General features: G+C 37.4%; 1 protein-coding gene across 1 annotated transcript in view; it reads left to right on the top strand.

Annotated features, from left to right (window-relative positions):
* Nucleotides 1-16,103, top strand: part of LOC126162801 (broad-complex core protein isoforms 1/2/3/4/5-like) — a 538,471-nt gene that overhangs the window by 463,438 nt on the left and 58,930 nt on the right. The window lies entirely within an intron of this gene.

Here is a 16,103-nt window from a genome sequence, read left to right as displayed (position 1 = left end):
AAGGAAATCTCCATTCCAGGGAAATCAAACCAAGGATCCTGCAGTCTAGAGACTGTGACCCTAACCACTGTGGACATCATTTACAATAATTCAAGTACAAGCGGATAAAATCACTATTGCTTGACATCACATACACCCAAAAACACAAACGCATAAAAACACACCCCAGAACATCTACTTCTTGAATCTTAACTTCTAGACTAACCCTCAGAATAGAGATTTATCATTATGGTACTGGAAACTTCTGGGTGGAATGCAGAAAGTGGAAGGAATAAAGATAGCCACTCACCATGTAGGTTAGCCATTGAATGCTCCACAGGCACATAAACAAGACTAAAAACATTGCTGACTTTCAGAGAATGTCCTTTAGAGATAGCTATTACAAAACACTCACATATGACTACATGGTTCCGTCTGTCTATATTTTCTTGTCAGTGCATCTCAACCCACCAGGACAATGTTGTCAACTGGGGTATTGCAGCTTTGGATATACATGTGTGGGGGAGGGTTACTTTTCTGCATCCATCATTAATACTGCATTAACAAAAAAAAAAAAAAAAGAGCATAAAAACTTAGAGATGGTGGTTGCAGAATATAATTATACATAAGTCCTTATTAGCAATACATGTTTTCCTTGCCAAGTTTTACTTTCGCTGTGGCTCATTGATTCACATATTATGTTCTGTAAATTCCTACATAGACGAAAATTTTCAGGGATGTAATGTGATTTATTGTTTATTTATTTATTAATTTACATTTGTATGTTCTGTAAGCAGATAAAGGCTGTAATATGATTTATTGTTTATTTATTTATATATGTATGTGCTGTAAGCAGATAATACCCTAGTAGTGCAAGAAAAGATAATGTTTTAAAATGTGCACCTCTTCTCATGAATTACCTAGTTAACAATTCATTGTTAATATCTTTACAACTAAGGCTAAAACAGTTTTTTTTTGGGGGGGGGGGGGGGGAGAATCAGGCCTGAAATCTCAGTGGACAACATGGTTTTGGAATAGGGTGCCCATCATCCCATTTTTCCTGGGACAGCCCACATTTTTCAAAGTGCTTCACTGTCCCGTCCCAAAAGTTTTTGGTGTCACTCAAATGTTTCACTTTCTTGTTATTCCACTTGGCTAAAGTATTTTGTGCTAGCAGATGTTTAATTTCAATTTGCCACACAATGTGCAAATATATATGCTAGAAGCACCACTTGAACAACTTTCTCCATAATCTTTGTTTATTTATTATTAATGTTTTGCACTGTTGCTAACAATGAAAACATAATTTCAACAGCAACATAAAAAATGAGTACTTTTACCACTGGCAGTGCAAAAACTATAGAATGTACATTGTGCAAATCAAAGTTTTCTATCAGACTTGTGTAAATCAAAGTTTGCTATCCCTCACATTACCTGTTGATTGTCACTCTTTTCAGACTAAAATCTTTTAATAAGATTTAAGAGGAGTAAGATTTACAATAAATGTTTTTACTTATCTTCTTTTCTCATAGTTGGCTCCAGTTCTTCATGTCTAGGGGTTGTTCCTTTAGGCTGAAATTTTTGACTTTGTAGGTTCCAAATGACATGACAATGCTGAAGTAAGCCTGCTCCATAATTTCTGTTTCTGTAATTTTTTTTTCCTATCACATTTTTCTATATAACACTGTCTTTACAATACCCAATTCAAAATTGTAAATTACATTGTTACTGCCAAACATAAAAACATATGCGATCACATCAGAGTTGTACCCGCTACTACCCCATTCTGCGGTACAGTATTCCAAAGAGTTTACAATCTTTCTTGACAAATGCCTGTCTATTAATTTCTATTATTATTTTGTAAATGAATGCAGAAATAAATTTAATAATTAGTGTCAGATTGTGCAGTTAATATTAGGAATTTTAAGTGTGCTGAATATTTCGTAATTTCAAAATGTTTCTAAAAGAAGAGAAATTTTAACTGTACATACAGAGTTAGTACATATCAATTGTAACAAAGAAAATAAAGTAATTTCTTTTTATACATTTTACCCTGAAATATAATACATTCTGTACAAAATCATATGAAATTCTTTTAGTTTAACAGCTGAGGTTATATTAACCTGTTTACAATGTAGAAAGTATTTTTGGTATCAATAACTTCTGTTGAAGAAAGGTAATGTTAGCGGGGGGGGGGGGGGGGGGGGTGTTCCCTTTACAATATTTTGTGACAGACTATAAGGTTTACCAGACGGTGTACAAAATAATGGACAGAAGTATGTGATACATATTACAGAAAACATAAGAATAATATCTACTATGAAAGTCATAATCTATACATATATCAGGCCATGGCATTCAGATTTTCAGATCTGTGGAACATTCTGTCACAAGACAATTGGTAAACTACAGAAATAAATACAGAGACAAGGTAAATTACTAGGATTACTAATTGCAAGTTTACAGCCATAAAATCACACCTTCAAAATCTTCTAAAGAGAAGAGAAAAAAATTCAAATCACAAGTGTATGATGACTGAGCTGATTCGAAAAACTCATGACAGGTACAGATCAGAAGAATATAATCAATCATGAGGAGGAGTATAGCACCAAATCAATCAGTCACATAAGCCAGAGTATTTAAGGATATGCTGACTCATGAAAGGACAAAATAATGAAAAAATATTAGGGCCTAAGCTTATGATGTGGGGACCGACCCATGAATCCAAACTAAAATGGGTGAAAATGAGAAAAAAAGTTTCGACACGACAAAATGAATACAGTTCATAATCATATCAATAAGTTCAATCATATGTAAAGAGTAATTATAAGAAGCATCTAGCCTTGATCAATAGTTGTGTGCTCTCCTTGAGTACACACACACAGTCGCGATGACCAGGGTACCCAAAACAGAGTTAAGCATGACTCTGCCCACAACTCGCATTCCAGTCAGATACAATATTGCTGTCCTCAGGATAAATAAAGGTAAACAGAGTCATAAATAGCTTTGAATGATGAAATAATTGAGTAGCTTGAGGACTAAAACCAGTGTACGAAAGCAGACATGTATACATCTTGTTATATTTTCTGTGCTTGTGAAAGTTTTCCACACTATTTTCTAATTGTCCATACAAACTAACCTACATACATAAAGACCTAGAAGATACATTTACAACTGAAAAAATACATACTGACTTAAAGTTATATTATTTGTTGGGAAGTCAATCCCCTTACTTGAAAAAACATGCATTTATGTAGAATAATACTGTGTTTGGCAGTCTTGGCTAATGATTTACAAATCTCAGTCACAACACTGATGTAGTTGATAGTTGCCTGAGGACATTAGCCAGCACCTATAATCTCTTGTAAGTTGACTCATTCATCAGGGTACAGCCATACAGCAGTGAGGGGAGTGGATCCACTCACATCTTTCAGTTCCCTCCATAGAGTTCTCATCAAATGCTCCAAGGACAGGTAACTTCCTGTCTAGCATTCACATCAAATCCTGAAACATTGTTTTGTGTACTAAATATGCTGTTCAATACCTTCTTCAAATCACACGGCATATTCTCTCCCTATTTATATTCCAAAAGCAAGTATAAAGGATTTATGTCAGATGAGATTAAAAAGTCTTCACATATGAAACTTTAATAAACAGAGCTAAATGCAATAAAAAAAATGAACTAACAAGGTGCTACAAACAGATATACTGAGTGTATCATAGATTTAAATTAAGTCAATAGATAAGACAGAACTCTAGAAATCACATCATCTTACATACTACATTCATTTACAACTGAAAAAAGCATAATTATATAGTCTTACAGATCTGCTAACATAGTTTATATTTTCTTTCAGACTAGGGATCTTTATGCATCCATGTTCAAGGGCCTTGTTCTCTATACTAAACATTAACAGTAGTTGACATTTTACATACTTGCTTGGCTTACCAGTAGTAGCTCCTCTTGTCTTTACACATGCAATGGACATTTCCACAAAATTCTTACTATGATGGATCTTGTCTCTAAATTGTTCAGATATACCATAAATCAGGCTACCCATGTCAAACAAACAGTTCCCTTCCCACTGATCACTCTTAATCTTAATAATGTTGTTGTTGTTGTTGTGGTATTCAGTCCTGAGACTGGTTTGAAGCAGCTCTCCATGCTACCCTATCCTGTGCAAGCTTCTTCATCTCCCAGTACTTACTGCAACCCACATCCTTCTGAATCTGCTTAGTGTATTCATCTCTTGGTCTCCCTCTACGATTTTTACCCTCCACGCTGCCCTCCAATGCTAAATTTGTGATCCCTTGATGCCTCAGAACATGTCCTACTAACCGGTCCCTTCTTTTTGTCAAGTTGTGCTACATACTCCTCTTCTCCCCAATTCTGTTCAATACTTCATCATTAGTTAATGAAAGGACACTCAAAATCTGAATCATCATCTCTGTTATTAGACACTTCATGTAAAAGATCACTTTCAATTTCATCAAAATCTACATCCACATTGTTTTTGCAGGGTTTTATCAACTTCACTAGTATCATAGCATTACTTTGGTTACTCATGTTTCCGGATATAGATTGAACACAATGAATGGATTCCATAGCACAACTAACATCACTTATTTAAAAACGAACACAAAATATATTACTGTCAAAATTACACTTCCTGCTTAGATCTTCTTTCACTTCATTCCACCAAATTTTGACTAACCACAACTAATCTGTTCCAGAATGCACATTTATCTATGTTATCATCAAACTGGTCCTAAACAAACTTCAAAAAGTTTTCACCTTTATTCTCTAGGCTTATAGACAACTCACCTCTATTGTCTGGATCATTACTCCACATGACACCAATGAAAAACTGCTTTGACTGGACTTGTATACCATGACTCTCACTTACATCATCACATACATCACTTACCTTATCTGAAACTTCATTTTTCTTAAACTCCACAAATACCTGCTACTCATCAACATCGACATCATCATCATCATATTCTGCCAAAATTACTTCATCAACAACATCATTAACAACACAAGTCTCATCTCCATCGACACCTCCATTCGTTTGCAATAAGCTACCAGTCTCAGACTTACAACTTTCACAGCTCCCATTTACATCTATATCAAAAATATCACCTAGTTCAGGTCCAATATAGTCATCACCTGATTTACATATATCAGTAACACTGTTTTCTGACCAAGAGAAGAAATCATTAGTACACATGACATCAAAATTCTCATTACTCTCACATTCTGGTTTGTGAATGGTACCTATATCACTATAATTAAACATAGTATCCCAAAACTTTTGATCAAAAACCAAGTGAGAAGTCTGGTATTCCTTCTGTTCAACTTCAGATACCTGTGCCATGTCATTAACACTGTTATTATTGTCCAAATGTAAGTGTAAATTGGGAGTCCTGTGCTTCTTGTGTTCCCTCACCCCAAAACTGTGGACCTTCATTGAGGCGAACTGATGTTTCCTGAGTAGTTACTTCTATGATTGTTCCTTCAATTAAAATGCCCATGGTTATCCCCATTATTCCCATCCTGCCAATATTCAAAATTTCTCTCTATTGACACTTTGATCCTGACAGAAGTTACCATTATCTCTGTTTCTGTAATTACTACCATTATGATTTCTATCATTCCAATTATTATGGTACATACTTTTTTCTACTGCCCTATCCAGCCTCTCAAAATTGTTCAAGACAGTCATCAGGTCTGTGTACTAAATCCTGCTGCAATCTTTCTGATAATCTCCTTTTAAGTGCATCAACCAAGTTCATTTTGTCAAATGGTTTATCAAGGTGTGTTAATTTTTTAAGTTGGTTCATACAAAACTCTTTCAAAGTACCAGCCCTGTTCCTATAATTAGGACCATTGAAAAATTCACTTTTGATTCTTCCCTGTTCAGCTTCCAACCAAAATTTATTTTAAAAACTTTTCTTGAAACTTTGATATGTTTCCCACTGACTTAAATTTAAACTTACCCATGACAGAGTTTCTCCTTCAAGACATATTTTAACAAATTTAATTTTTTGATTCTCATTCATGCCTGACACAAAACTATCTTTACAGTTGTGCAGAAAATCCACAGGATGTAAATTGCCTGATGGAAAGATCTTGACTGGAGTGTTGGACCATGCAATATCATTGTTTGAATACTGATTTTTGTGAATGCAGTTTTCCTGAACTGCTGAAATTTTTTGATCTAAAACATTTACATTAATTTGGATATTGTTTTCAACATTTAAAATTTTTTGGTCTCAATTACTTAAGTTTTGTTCCATTTTTTCCACTATGGCCATCTGTTCAACTATGACATCATTAACATTTGAAGAATGTTTTGCAGATTTGGCAGTTAACTTATTTTCCAAAACAATTGATTTATTTTCTAAGACATCAACTTTTTCATTCATACTTTTTAACCTCTCTGATAACCCATTTTTTAGCTCTGAAACCTGATTGCTGGTCCATTTGGTCTTGCACCCTATCCAATTTGCTATTGTTATCTGTCTTCATTTCCTGTAGATTTGCTAACATCAACTGCAAATTATCAGTTTTTACTGTTTCTTTGCTGACTACGATTTCACTCAGCTCAAACATGTACTGACTGGATCCCACAGCTTTCACTTCTACATCACTACTACCCTCATCTCTATTCATTTTGTTAACAATCACACGGGTCCACAAACAAATTAATTTCACAAATAGTTTGTACTTATCTTTCCTATTCAATGTCCCTTGTCGTAGTTGTAAAGTCTTTCATTCAGTCTGTCATTGTTGGTAGTACCTCGTCACAAAAAAAAGAGAGAGAGGAATCGTCTCATTAGTGAAACAATGGAAAGAGACTGCTATTTGTTGTTACTTGCACTGCTACTTTCTTTGATAATGATCAACAGGAACCAAATAATAGACTGCGTATGATAGAAGATGTTCTGAACGAGAGTTTAGCGAAAAATTTTCTCCGTTTGAAAATCTTTGCAGACAGATCTCTAGTAAAATTCATTCTGCACAGAAATTAGAGTCATCTTAGATTTAAAAATCTAGTCAATTGCTGTGCTTCATTTTTGACTGTATCACTATTAGGCATAAGAATAATACGAATATCAACATGACATGATATGTATATTCTTCACGTTTGCTGTTGTCTCACTCTAGTTTCGTAGTATATTAGGCAGACAGGATTTAAATGAGATAGCAGCAAACACAAAACAAGACATGGCAAAATGTTTATATTTGTATTATTCTTATGGTGAAGAGAATACTGTGTGTGATTCACAATTCATAAAAGTTCCTATTAGTAACCATCTCTTCTCACAGGTAGGAAAAAATTCAGAACGTACCAACATTTTTCATAACTTCCACTTACTTTGCACTCGATTCTAAGCCGCAGACAATTATTTGGATTACAAAACCGGAAAAACGTGCGGTAAGCAAGACTCACAATCTGTCCTCACAGCTTTATTTCCACCAATACCCCATCTCCTACTTTCTAGACTTCTCAGAAGTTCTCCTGCAAAACGGGAGAGACTAGCACTCATGGAAGAAAGGATATTGTGGGTACATGGCTTAGCCCCAGCCTGCAGAATGTTTCCAGAAACAATATTCACTTACAATGGAGTGTGAACCATGGATCTCGTCGTTGATGGGGGGGGGGGGGGGGGGGGGGGGGGGCTTGCGTGCCTCTGTGACACAGTAGCCGTACTGTAGGTGCAACCACAATGGAGGGGTATCTGTTGAGAGGCCAGACAAATGTGTGGTTCCTGAAGAGGGGCAGCAGCCTTTTCATTAGTTGCAGGGCCAACTGTCTGTATGACTGACTGATCTGGCCTTGTAACATTAAGCAAAACGCCCTTGTTGTGCTGGTACTGCGAACAGCTGAAAGCTAGGGGAAACTACAGTCATAATTTACCCGAGGGTATGCAGCTTTACTGTACGGTTAAATGATGATGGCGTCCTCCTGGGTAAAATATTATGGAGGTACAATAGTCCACCATTCGGATCTCTGGGCGGGGGCTACTCAGGAGGTCGTTGTTGTCAGGAGAAAGAAAACTGGCATTCTACGGATCGGAACGTGAAATGTCAGATCCCTTAATTGGGCATCTAGGTAACAAAATTTAAAAAGGGAAATGGATAGGTTAAAGTTAGATATAGTGGAAATTGGTGAAGTTCAGTGGCAGAAGGAACAAGACTTCTGGTCAGGTGAATACAAGGTTATAAATACAAAATCAAATGGGGGAATGCAGGAGTAGGTTTAATAATTAATTAAAAAATAGGAGCACGGATAAGCCACTATGAAGAGCATAGTGAATGCATTATTGTAGCCAAGGTACACACAAAGCCCATGCCTACCACAGTAGTACAAGTTCATTTACCAGCTAGCTCCACAGATGATGAAGAGATTGAAGAAATGAATGATGTGCTAAAAGTAATTATTCAATTAGTTAAGGGAGACAAAAATTTAATAGTCATGGGGGATTGGAATTCAACAGTAGAGAAAGGAAGAGAAGAAAAAGCAATAGGTGAATATGGACTGGGGTAAGGAATGAAAGAGGAAGATGCCTGGTAGAATTTTGCGCAGGGCATAACTTAATCATAGCTAACACTTGGTTTAAGAATCGTGAAAGAAGGCTACATATGTGGAAGAGGCCTGGAGACACTGGAAGATTTCAGACAGATTATACAATGGCAAGGCAGAGATTTAGGCACCAGGTTTTAAATTGTAAGACATTTCCAAGGGCAGATGTGGACTCTGACCACAATTTGTTGGTTATGAACTGTAGACTAAAACTGAAGAAACAGCAAAAATGTAGGAATTTAAGTAGATGGGACCTGGACAAACTGAAAGAACCAGAGGCTGTAAAGAGTTTCAGAGAGACCATTAGAGAACGACTGACAAATACAGGGGAAAGAAATATAGTATAAGAAGAACAGGTAGCTTTGAGAGATTAAATATTGCAGGAAGCAGAGGATCAAGAAGGTAAAAAGATGAGGGCTAGTAGAAATACTTGGGTGACAGAAGAGATACTGAATTTAATTGATGAAAGGAGAAAATATAAAAACGCAGTAAGTGAAGCAGGCAAAAAGGAATACAAACATCTCAAACATGAGATCGACAGGAAGTGCAAAATGTCTAAGCAGGGATGGCTAGAGGACAAATGTAAGGATGTAGAGGCATATCTCATGAGGGGTAAGATAGATACTGCCTGTGGGAAAATTAAAGAGACCTTTGGACAAAAGAGAACTACTTGTATGAATATCAAGGGCTCAGATGGAAACCCAGTTCTAAGCAAAGAAGGGAAAGCAGAAAGGTGGAAGGAGTATATAGAGGGTCTATACAAGGACGATGTACTTGAGGACAATATATGGAAATGGAAGAGGATGTAGATGAAGATGAAATGGGACATATGATACTGTGTGAACAGTTTAACAGAGCACGGAAGGACCTAAGCCGAAACAAGGCCGTGGGAGTAGACAACATTCCATTAGAACTACTAATAGCTTTGGGAGAGCCACCCATCTGGTGAGCAACATGTTTGAGACAGGTGAAATACCCTCAGATTTCAAGAAGACTATAATAATTCCAATCCCAAAGAAAGCAGATGTCGACAAGTGTGAAAATTAGTGAACTATCAGTATAATAAGTAATGGCTGCAAAATACCAACATGAATTCTTTACAGATGTACAGATGAATGGAAAACTGATAGAAGCTGACCTTGGGGCAGATCAGCTTGGATTCGGATTTCCAGAGAAATGTTGCAACACACAATTTTGACCCTATGAATTATCTTAATATAGATTAATGAAAGGAAAACCTACGCTACTAGCATTTGTAGACTTAGAGAAAGCTTTTGACAATGTTGAATGGGATACTCTCTTTCAAATTCTGAAAGTGACAGGGGTAAAATACAGGGAGTAAAAGTCTATTTATAATTTGTGCAGAAACCAGATGGCAATTAGAAGAGTCGAGGGGCATGAAAGGGAAGCAGTCATTAAAAAGGGAGTGAGACAGGGTTGTAGCCTATCTCTGATGTTATTCAATCTGTACATTGAGCAAGCAGTAGAGGAAACAAAAGAAAAATTTGGAGTAGGAATTAAAATCCAGGCAGAAAAAAATAAAAAAACTTTGAGGTTTGCTGATGACATTGTAATTCTGTCAGAGACAGCAAAGGACCTGGAAGAGCAGTTGAATAGAATGGACAGTGTCTTGAAAGGAGGACTGAAGATGAACATCAACAAGAGCAAAACAAGGATAACAGAATGTAGTTGAACTAAATCAGGCAATTCCAAGGGAATTAGATTAGGAAATGAGACACTTAAGGTAAGTAGATGAGTTTTGCTATTTGGGGAGCAAAATTACTGATGATGGTCGAAAGAGAGAGGATATAAAATGTAGACTGGCTCTGGCAAGGCAAGCATTTCTGAGGAAGAGAAATTTGTTAACATCAAGTACAGATTTAAGTGTAAGGAAGTCTTTTCTGAAAGTATTTGTCTGGAATGTGGCTTTGTATGGAAGCAAAACATGGATGATAAATAGTTCAGACAAGAAGAGAATAGAAGCTTTTGAAATGTGGTTCTACAGAAGAATGCTCAAGATAAGTTGGGTAGATGATTTAACTGATAGTTATGTGAATAGAACTGCTGAATAGAATTGGGGAGAAGAGGAATTTGTGGCACAACCTGACTAAAAGAAGGGATCAGTTGATAGGACATGTTGGAGGCATCAAGGGATCCTCAATTTAGTATTGGAAAGAAGCGTGGAGGGTAAAAATCGTAGAGGGAGACCAAGAGATGTGTACACTAAGCAGACTCAGAAGGATGTAGGTTGCAGTAGATGCTCGGAGATGAAGAAGCTTGCACAGGATAGAGTAGCATGGAGAGCTGCATCAAACCAGTTGGACTGCAGACCATAGCAACACATGGAGTGTGTGCTGATATGAAACTTCCTGGCAGATTAAAAGTACGTGTGGACCAAGACTCAAACTCAGGACCTTTGCCTTTTGCACTGAAGTGCTCTATCAGCTGAGCTTTGCACGTACAACTTACAACCCATCCTCACAACATTACTTCCATCAGTTCCTTATCTTCTGTCCTCCAAACTTCAAAGAAGTTCAGCTGCACTTCCAGGATTGCTAGTCTCGTAAGTTTTGCACCAGAACTACAGCTAGAGGAATCTTTAAATAGTCTGGTTGACCCATCAACTCTGTCTGACAGATTATAAGTACATAGAATATCATTTAATTTTTCATAATCTTTAGTGTACTATGGTAAAACATTGGCTAAAACAATACCTGTGTTCTTCAAAAGGTAGTCAATTATGCATAGCTCTTGGTATGAGTCACTAATCACATTCAAAATGGTAAAGTCAAAAACACATTATTAGGAGACTGGCAGACACTGTTCACACACACATATATAGTAATCAAAAAGAGTTGATGAATATATTCAAGTTCTACTTTTATAATTTTTTTAACAGAGAAATGTTAATTTAGTGCCTTCTAGCCACAAGCTTTCATAAATAAGGAACTGGACTATTGCAAGACACAGATTCTGTTCCGTAGATGTTGCTCATATAACTTCTTGTTGCAGATATTATGCAGAGAACTTATCATGTTGAATGCTGATCATGGGACAATTTTTTGGGGGGAGGGGGAGGAGGGGGGTAGGGTGGTACATAGTGATAGTGATAATATACTGTATGCCTGCGCAGTGGATTACTTACTTACAAGTAGACTTGCCATGTTTGTAATTTTGTTAATTTATGCAAATTTTAATTAAAGGATTAACTGAACACTGATGAGTGTTATCTGATTTCTAAAAAATGAGAAGTGAAAGTATAATGTCAAATCCAGGAATCTAACAAGTACAATGGCTCAAATGGCAAAAGTAATTTTGGATGCAGCCAATCTTTCATTGTGAATATTATTGAAGTTCATAGTTTTCACAAAAATTTAACAGATTATTGGAATGAATGGACTAATGAGTGGTGTCAGTTCTCTCAAACCTGTTGACTACCTCATACAACTTTGATGACTGCATGCTAATGAGGCAACTTCAACATTGATTATTCTCAATTTTAATTAATTTATCTTAAACCTTCTGGGTTTCATGATTAACTAAGAATAAACATATTTTGTTCAGTTCTGTAGAGGGAAGGCTTTAACATCATGAATAATAATAGAAAATAAAACAGAAAACATGTAAAACTGAATGTTAAAAACTTGTGGTGGTAATACTGATAATAATTTGAATGAAGATCCTATATAATAGATCTCCAACACTTCTAAGTGAGGAATCTAAAAATATCATACAACATTTTATGTATCATGCCTGTAAGGACCTCAGAGACAAGATCAGACTAATTAATGCACACACAGAGACATTTAAGCAATATTTCATCCTGTGCTCTGTACATAAATGGAATTGTAAGAAGCATGAATAGTGGCAGTAATCTCAGCTATGCACTTCACAGTGGTTTGCAGAGTATTTACATAGATGCTGATGTAAAAGTTTGGAAACTTTTACTATGTATGTGGCTGGCATTTTCGGTGACGAAAACATAAAAAAATTACACTATTTTGCATCTTTTGTTTCATCAATATTTTATGGAATAATATTCTATGGCAATGCTATACTTAGATGTCAGTAATGTACTGCCCATGCGTGAGAGTTCTATGAATCAGTTTCTGAGAAATGGCAAGTGGCCTTAAGAACACTGTGGTTAACGATGAAAACAGTACATATATTCAAAAGGGCAAACCAAGTGTAATCCAAAATGTGAAAGCTAAGAACTATACATATGAAGCCACAACAGCAAACTGAGATGAAAACCAATAGCAAGTGAGTAACTGTGTGTAAAAATAATGTCAGTGAGTGGAAAGCGCTGAAAACATCTACACAACTGGACCAGGAAAGCACTCCTGGATTCTTAGCTTACACTGCCAGTGAGTCTTGCCAGCTGACATGAAGTCCATGCTGCCCACAGTGTGGTGGCCAATGCTGGTGCAACTATCTCAATCTCAATGTCTGAATGCAGTAAGGATGCTAAATAGATGGAAAAGAATAAAAAAAAATGAAACATCTTAAGCAACTCAGAAAGTTGATCAGTTTTGTAAGAAACAACTTTTTGAAATTGTTGCAGAATTATTTCCTAAACCAAAGTTAGTGTTTATCTCTATTTATCACACCCCAACCTCTGACATGAATCATTTTGTTGATCAAATGGAGACTCTAGATAAGTACCTACTGGTAAAATACAGGCCACAATGTAATATGTATTGGTGGTGTTAGTATTGATATCACACATACAATATCAACAGTCTTCCATTTTCAAACCTGCTAAGATACAGCAATTTGTACTGTCTGAATAGCAAACTATCCTGATTAGATGCATGCTGGGATAACATAATCTCCAATTTGATGAGAGGTGAGTATCAGTGTGAAGTGATAGCTCCAATGTTATCTAGCCATCATGGCCTATAGCTGATAGTCAACTGTAAAAACTGTCCTGCTCTGCAACCCAAGCATATTAAGAGAATTAGACTGTTTTATCCAGACAATATTATGCAGCTAAGGCAAAAATTATCAGAACTTTAGTGGGATAGAGTGTATAATTGTGACAACAATAGTAATGCTTTTAAATTCTTTATTAACATGCTAATGAGCTTAGTTCAAAGCTGTTGCCCACAAGTAACTAAAAATGTGCAAATAGATGGTGCCCCAAACAAAAAATAGCAGAACAACTGGTTCACACCTGAACTGCATAACCCTGCCAAACCCTGTGTTGGCCAACGAGGTTGCCACATCAATCTCCAACTGTGAACCTTTGGAGCATTATGGGTATGGTCCTCCAGTTGTCTTGGGATTTTGATGATCTACATATACGAGGGCCGTTCAGAAAGTAACCTCCAGTTGATTTAAAAAAATACACCAAGTTAAATAAAAATATTTTAATATATACATCTTACAACTACATCTTTGCACTATTTTTCTACATAGTCTCCATAGCGATTGAGACACTTATCGTATCTCTTCACAAGCTTTGAAATTCCTTCTGCATAAAAATCACCCGCTTGTGCCTGGAGCCAGCCTGTGACCGCATCTTTGAGCTCTTCGTCGTCATCAAACCGCTGTGACCCGAGCCATTTCTTCAAATGCATGAAGAGGTGATAATCACTTGGCGCCAGGTCTGGGCTGTAAGGTGGATGGTTGATAACGTCCCACTTGAAGGACTCAAGAAGGGCCGTTGTTCTGCGAGCAGAGTGAGGACGGGCGTTATCGTGCAAAAAAACGATACCAGAAGTCAGCATACCACGGCGTTTGTTCTGTATAGCCCGTCGTAACTTTTTTATTGTTTCACAGTACACGTCTTGATTAATGGTCGTACCACGTTCCATGAATTCAACCAACAACACCCCTTTGGCATCCCAAAACACCATTGCCATCAGTTTTCTGGCAGAAAAATCTTGCGAGGCTTTTCTTGGTTTGGTAAGCGAATTTGAATGTGCCCACATCTTTGATTGTTCTTTTGTCTCAGGGTTCACGTACTTAATCCAGGTTTCGTCACCGGTCACGATTCTGTTTAACAATGGTTCTCCTTCGTCCTCATAATGTGACAGAAAGTCTAATGCAGAGGCCATTCTTTGAGTTTTGTGGTGGTCGGTAAGAATTTTGGGCACCCATCGTGCACAGAACTTACGGTAACCCAATCTTGCTGTCACTATCTCGTACAAGAGAGTCTTAGAAATCTGTGGAAAACCAGTAGACAACTCCGACATTGAGAAACGTCGATTTTCACGAACTTTTGCATCAACTGTCTGAACGAGTTCGTCAGTCACCAATGATGGTCTACCACTCCTCTCTTCATCATGAACGTTTTCTCGTCCACTTTTAAATAAACGTGCCCATTCACGGACAACTCCTTCACTCATAACTCTTGGTCCGTACACGGCACAAAGATCACGATGAATAGCTGCTGCAGAATATCCTTTGGCTGTAAAAACCCTTATGACAGCACGCACATGTGGTGGGGTTTTCTATTGCAGCACACATTTCAAACTGCCACAAAAACGAAACTAGCACAGGTACGACGTTCACTCGACCACGGCTTGATGCCGACTGACCTGTTGAGTGCGTGAACGCACAGATGGCGTCGATACTCCCCCCACAACCCGCACTGTGACCGATCGGAGGTTACTTTCTGAACCGCCCTCGTACATTTATATTTGCATTTACACAGATACACCTCAAGCCCTGTACAGTGCATGGCAGACGGTACCCTGCACCACCAGCAGTCATTTCTCTTTCTGTTCCTCGCGCAAATAGAGCAAGGGAAAAACAACTGTCTACATGCCTCCATCTGATCCCTGAATGCTACGTATGTTGGTGGCAGAAGAACTGTTCAGCAATCAGCTTCAAATCCCAGTTCTCTAAATTTTTTCAATAGTGTTCCTCAAAAAGAAGATTGACTTTCCCTTCACGGATTCCCATTTGAGTTCCTGAAGCATCTGCATAACACTTACATGTCATTCAAACCTACTGGTAACAAAAATAACAGCCCACCTCTGAATTGCTTCAATGTATTTCTTTAATCCAACCTGGTACGGATCCCATATACTCAAGCAGTACTCAAGAATAGGTTGCACCAGCATCCTATACAGGGTGTTACACAAAGGTATGGCCAAACTTTCAGGAAACATCCCTCACACACAAATAAAGAAACGATGTTATGTGGACATGTGTCCGGAAACGCTTAATTTCCATGTTAGAGCTCATTTTAGTTTTGTCAGTATGTACTGTACTTCCTCGATTCACCACCAGTTGGCCCAATTGAAGGAAGGTAATGTTGACTTCAGTGCTTGTGTTGACATGCGACTCATTGCTCTACAGTACTAGCATCAAGCACATCAGTACATAGCATCAACAGGTTAGTGTTCATCATGAACGTGGTTTTGCAGTCAGTGCAATGTTTACAAATGCGGAGTTGGCAGATGCCCATTTGATGTATGGATTAGCACGGGGCAATAGCCATGGCACGGTACATTTGTATTGAGACAGATTTCCAGAATGGAGGTGTCCCAACAAGAAGACGTTCGAAGCAATTGATCG

This window comes from Schistocerca cancellata, chromosome 2 (assembly GCF_023864275.1).
Source record: "Schistocerca cancellata isolate TAMUIC-IGC-003103 chromosome 2, iqSchCanc2.1, whole genome shotgun sequence".
In the NCBI taxonomy this organism is placed as follows: domain Eukaryota; kingdom Metazoa; phylum Arthropoda; class Insecta; order Orthoptera; family Acrididae; genus Schistocerca; species Schistocerca cancellata.
Note: the sequence above shows the minus strand (reverse complement) of the source record. Positions and strands in the feature narration are given on the sequence as shown.